This window comes from Vombatus ursinus, unplaced genomic scaffold (assembly GCF_900497805.2).
Source record: "Vombatus ursinus unplaced genomic scaffold, bare-nosed wombat genome assembly UNPS02014786.1, whole genome shotgun sequence".
Taxonomy (NCBI): domain Eukaryota; kingdom Metazoa; phylum Chordata; class Mammalia; order Diprotodontia; family Vombatidae; genus Vombatus; species Vombatus ursinus.
In genome coordinates, this window is record NW_020954564.1 from 48,234,584 (window position 1) to 48,240,583 (window position 6,000).

The 6,000-nt window shown below is 44.5% G+C and overlaps 1 protein-coding gene across 3 annotated transcripts in view; it reads right to left on the minus strand.

Annotated features, from left to right (window-relative positions):
- The window catches only part of LOC114047027 (target of rapamycin complex 2 subunit MAPKAP1), a 328,986-nt gene extending 325,471 nt beyond the window's left edge, over positions 1-3,515 (minus strand). For all 3 annotated transcript variants that reach the window (XM_027867684.1, XM_027867685.1, XM_027867683.1), the window contains exon 1: positions 3,403-3,515. The gene's annotated coding sequence lies outside the window, so the exon portion shown is untranslated. The remainder of the gene's footprint in view (positions 1-3,402) is intronic.
- Between the last annotated feature and the right edge of the window lie 2,485 nt (positions 3,516-6,000).

Consider the following 6,000-nt stretch of genomic DNA (forward strand, 5'->3'; position numbering starts at 1 on the left):
AGGGTGAGTTGAGGATGAGGGGGTGATGTATGGAAGGTGGAGCTGGGGGGTGAGAGAGGATTGTGCTGGGAGAAAAAGAAGGGGAGAAGTGGAATGAGGTGGAGTGTCTCACATGAAGCAGACAGGAGAGGGCTTTTGCAGTGGAGGGGAAGTAGGGGAGGGTGGGAGGGAGTGGGTGAATCTTGCTCTAGTGGGATTTGGCTTAGGGAGGGAATGGCATGCACAGTGGGGTGTGGAGGTCTGTCTTGCCTTGTGGGAGGGTGGGGGGGTTGGTAGAGGGGAGGGCAGATTGGGGGAGGGAATGGTCGAAGGAGGGCACTTCTGAGGAAGGACGGGGTGAAGGGAGAGAGTGGAGTGGGTGGGGGGTGGGATAGGATGAAGGGAAATACACTTAGTTTTTCACAGCAGGACTACTGCAGAGGTATCTTGAATGACTACACATCTATGGCTTGTACTGAGGTGCTTGCCTTTTCAGTGAGGGTGGGTGGGGAGGGAGGAAGGGAGAAAATTTGTAACCCAAGGTTTTGAAAACACATGTTAAAAATAAAAAAAATTTAAAAGAAAAAAAAATACTCTCACTCTTCCCTACTTTCTCTTTCCTTAAGACTTAAAATAATAATAGCTCCCAGTTGCAAAGTACTTTAAAATAAGAAAGGGCATGCACAAAGAAAGACCTTCATGGCAGGCTGTATAAGTATTTTCCCCCATTTTACAGATGAACTGTTTTAGAAAATTGTGGCTTAAAGAAGTGATTTTTCAAAGACCTCACAGAGCTGGTAATGTGGGCATAAGTGTATAATCCCTACTATACATACTTGATGCCTAAAATTTAGTAGATATTGATAGTGTAGGTTTCATGTCTGCAACAGAACAGCTTTCTTAATTTGTTAGTACTTAAAAAGCTGTTGGGAGAAAGGGAGGGAAAGAAAACAAAACAAGCTGAATGAAAACTTTTTGATGTACAACAAATTAAAATCAGTACTTACTCTGAAACTTTACCCAATAAGCAGAAGAAAACAGGAAATCAGCTCCCTCTAAAAAGTCTTAAAGTCATCCTCAATTGCTTTTCACTAGCATGCTGGCCAACAGGTGATGACTGGCAAAATAACTCATAAAAACTATCTTCTAAAGTATGGCAGGCTTGTATTTGGAGTTAGGAGAGGAAGCATTCAGATGCAATCGTGCAGCAATGAAGTAAATTATTGTTTGGCCACAGAAATACAGGATGTCCCAAGTCTGCACTAAGATTTTTGGGATATTCTGTATACATACCAAGCACTGTAAGTTCTAAGGACCCTCTCAGCTCTAACACTACACATTATGAAGTGCTTTGCTACTCTAACATGCTATATCCTATAGTTTCTTCCAACCTCTATTCAACAAATGTTCATTGTGCATCTATATGCCAGGTACTGTGCTAAGCACTTGGAATATTAAGATCAAAACTAAAAAGTTCCTGACCTCAAGGAGTTTTCACTCCATGGGAAAGAAACAGTGATTTAAAGTTCCAAAAAACACTTTGCAAATACAAAGTATAATAAAGTAACAAAAAATACGACAAAGTAATGCAAAGTAATTTCCAGAAGACAGCACTAACAAGAAGTAAGATTAAGAAGGGCAGATGGAGGTAACATCTGAACTATGTTTTGAAGGAAGCTAGGGACTCTAGGAGGCTAAGGTAAGAGAGAACCTATTCCAGAGAAGGATATGGATGGTCTCTACAAAGACCAAACACCTGAGGTGGGAGAAAAAAGTCAAGTATAGGGAACAGTTTGCTAGCAGGCTGATTTGATTGGAACAGAGTATGTGTGAAGTGGGAAAAAAAAAGAAAGGTGAGTGAGAGCCAAGAATTAATTTTGCCTCTTCAACGATGCTTCCTTGCTTTAACCCAGTCTGTGACACAACTGTAAGACATCTTAAAACTCAACATACCCAAAAGTGAATTATCTTTCCCAAAACATTCCCCTCTTCTGAACTGCCCTTTCACTATAAAAAGCATCCTCCCAGTTATCCAGACTCAAAACCTAAACCTCAAATCTTCACTCTCCTTCCCTCCCATTCCCATCCTCCAACTCCTTTCCATTCTACCCTCCTCACATTTGTCCTATATGCCTTCTTTTCTCTTCTGACTATCACCAACCAGGTGGAATCATTCTAACCTGTACTACTGTCATAGCTTTCCAATCTATCTCCCTGCCTGAAATCTTTCTGCACTCCAGTCCATCCTTCACTCAGCTGTCAAACTGATCTTCCTAAGCAAGGCTCAGATCTGACCATGTCACCCCCTACTCAAGAAACTCTTATGGCTCCCTATTACTTCCAGGATAAAAGAGAAAATCCGGTTTAGCCTCTGAGGCTCTTTACAACTTGGCTCCTTCCTACCTTTCCACTATTACACTTACACTTTAACAACCTCCCCCATATATTCTAAAGTCCAGCACCACTGGCCTTTTTGTTCCCTCTCACAAGACAATCCATCCCCAACTCCAGACATCTTCACTGGCTGCACCCCATGCCTGGAACTCTCCTTTCACCCTGATCACCTGGGCTTCACAGAAGTATAGGGTTAATACCCTCACACTTTGTGCAAAATGCCTTTCCCAGTTCTCAATCTTAGTGCTTTCCTTCCCATGTTACTTCCAATTTACTTTGCATATATCCTGTATGTACATGGTTGTCTGTATGTAGTCTTTCCCATTAGAATGTAAGCTCTAAAAGGTCAGGGATTATTTTTGCATTTATTTGTATCTTCAACGCTTAGCACAGCGATTGGCACTTAGTAATGGCTCAATAAATGCTTGCTGACTTGACTGTCAAGTTGCTGGGATACACTGAAACATACTGGCCTGCATTCACTGTCGTTCTACTTCCACCCAGAAGTGGGTCTATCCACATCCCCCCTAAAATCCAAAGTGGGGAGGGCAAAGGAATTTACATAGCGCCTTCTATGTGTCAGGCACTATGCTAAGCGCTTTTTACAGATCTCACAACCTTGCAAGGTAGGTACTATTATTATCCCCATTTTACAGAAGAGTAAACTGAGGCAGAGGTTAAATGGAGACCGGTGTCTAGTACCCCGGTACCTCTGGGGTATCACCACCAACACGCGCCTCTGGAAGGGGGGAGGCTCCTAGGACTTCCTGGGGGTCGGAGGGGTCAGGGCTGCTCCCAATGCAAAGAGCAGGATGACACTGTAGGTAACCCTGGTCACTCCTCCCCAGGGACAGGAAGGACCGGGCACCCACGCCAGGCCAGGCCCACTCCCGAACCGGCCGCTCCCAACAGAAGGCGAGTACGCCAGGCTCCTCACGCCGCCCCCCCACCGCCCGCCCGTGAGGAGAAGGGCAATGGCACCAGCCCTGTCCCCGATGGGCCCGGCTCCCTCGGCACCTCCACACTTACTGGAATCCTCGGGGCGGGGGTGCGGGGGGGTGGGAGGAGGGTCGGTATCTGGCCGGGGCCCTCCTCCCAGGACCGGTTCCGCTCCACTTTCCGGGGCTCTCCCCCTGCCCCTAGCCAGGCTCGGACCGGCCCCGCCGCCCCCGCAGCCTGAGCCACGGCTTAGACGCTCAGGCACAGCGCCGTGCCCCGGAACCGCATAGCTAGCTTCCCTGTGCCACCCCGAACCCGACCCCGATTCACCCCGGGCGGCCGCACCGGAAGTCACTCTGAGGTGCCTTGTGCGCAAGCTCCAGGGGCGAAGGCTGAAAACTGGTCCTTCCTCTAGCTGTGACCCAGGCCGGCGCGTGGGATCTGCGCGTGCGCTACTTTCCGGGGACGTGTCTGTTGAAGTTCCCTGGCTGTTTCAGATAGGATCGGGTGGCATTTGAGCAAGAGCTCGCGGTGTCACAGATTTAGATTTAGAAGATACTTTGGAAATCGTCTAATCCAACTCCACTCATTTTAAAACGAGGAAACTGAGGCCCCAGAAGGATTGAGAAACTCTGCTTACACCGGGGTATTGTCCGCTGCAGCAGTTCTTAAACTTTTGGCTCTCATGACTTGACCTATTAAAAGTATTGAACATCTCAGACAGCTTTTTTGTGGGTTAAATCGGTATTTATTGCACTAGAAATTAAAACTGATACATTTTAGTAAAAACATTTACAGATTTTAAAATAAATCCATTGGGTTAACATAAATAGCATACTACTTATGAAAATTACTCTTTTCCAAAAAAAAAAATTAAAAGAGTGGTATTGCTTCAAATATTTTAGCAAATCTTTTTAACGTCTGGCTTACTAGAAGACAGCTAGGTTCATATATGCTGCATTCAATATGTTGCTTTGGTTGAAATGCATGGATAAATCCAGCCTCACACAAATAGGTATTTGGAAAAGGTAGGAGTATTTTAATAGGTAAATCATATCTTAGTATTATTGTGAAAATAGTTTTGACCTTGCAGACCCTTCACCCCAGGACACACTTTGAAAACCTCTGTCTACTGTATGCTCAGTGTCACAAGTGTCTTTAAGTGGCTGAGCATTGTTTTGAACCAAAGTCTTCTGATTTCACAGCTAGAGTTCTTAACACAGGTACCTTGATTGCAGACAGGGAACAGACTTTGTTAATTGTAAGTTAAGTTTTTGTCTCCCGTATTAGATTGTGAACTTGTTGAAGGCAGGAATTGTTTTTACCTTTCTTTGTATCCCCAGTGCTTGGCATAGTGCCTGGTATATATGGACACTTAATATAAAAATGCTTGTTGACTTGACGTCCCTTCTCCTTCATAAGTTTCACAGTATCTAAAACTGGAATGGTACTTTGTTGTTGTTTAGTCACATCTGACACTCTGTGACCCCATTTGGGGTTTTCTTGGCAAAGATACTGAAGTGGTATACCATTTCCTTCTCAAGCTCATTTTACCGATGAGGAAATGGAGGCAAACAGGATTAAGTGACTTGCCCAGGGTCACACAACTAGGAAGTATCTGAGGTCAGATTTGAAATCAGGAAGATTAGTCTTCCTGATTCCAGGCCTGGCACTCTATCCACTATGCCACCTAATTGCCCAGAATAGACTTAGAAGTTATCTATTTCAAACTATGCTCTGACTTTGACTCATTACCTCCCTGACACTGGTAAATCACTTAACCTCCTTGTGCCTAGCTTTCCTCTTGTAAAAGGGGGCAGTTGAATTAAATAGCCACTGAAGTCCCTTACAGCTCTAGATCAATTATCCTTTTAGAACACAGATTCAGAAAGGAGAAACACCTTGCCAAAAGTCAAACAGCTAGTAAGTAGCTCAGGGATTCCAATTTAGGTCTCTTGACTCCAAGTCCAATTGTGTTTTGAGAAAACTTTAGTCCCTACTTCGAGATCGATTTCCTAGGGGCTATTCTGACCAGACATACCAATAAATAAGGAGGCGGCTAGGTGGAGCAGTGGATTAAAGCACTTGCCTTGGAGTCAGGAGAACCAGAGTTCAAATTCAACCTCAGACACATGACTCTGGGCAAGTCACTTAACCCCAATTGCCTCACCAAAAAAAAAAAAAAAAGAAAGAAAAAGAAATACCAGTGAACAGACTTAAATATGTGGCATGGCCCTATATGTTGCAAGGGGCTGTACTCCCACATGTAACATGGGGGTGTCATTGTGTGGCTCAGAGGGAGGCAGAGTAGACATCTCTAGTCCCTTCTCCGCAATCCTTCTCCAAAGGAAACTTTAATTTCTGCCTGGAGAGGAAGCAGGAGGTTGAGGCCCACAGGGCACACTGCTCTCCTCAGAGAGCCCAGACTAGAAAAATATCCATCTACTGCCTTAGTATTGTTAGTGTAAGAGGGATAAGGTTTTAAGGTTCAAGCTAACTTATGATCATTGATTATTATCATGGGGAAGTAAGATCCCAGGCTTTCTATCCAAGGCTTGACTCATTTCCTACCAGATACCAATTCCTCAGTGAACACACATAGGACTTATCCAAGAAAAAATATTTATCCAAATCAGTAGGATAACAGATATCAGAGAATGTCTATGTAGACTATATACCAGACAATAC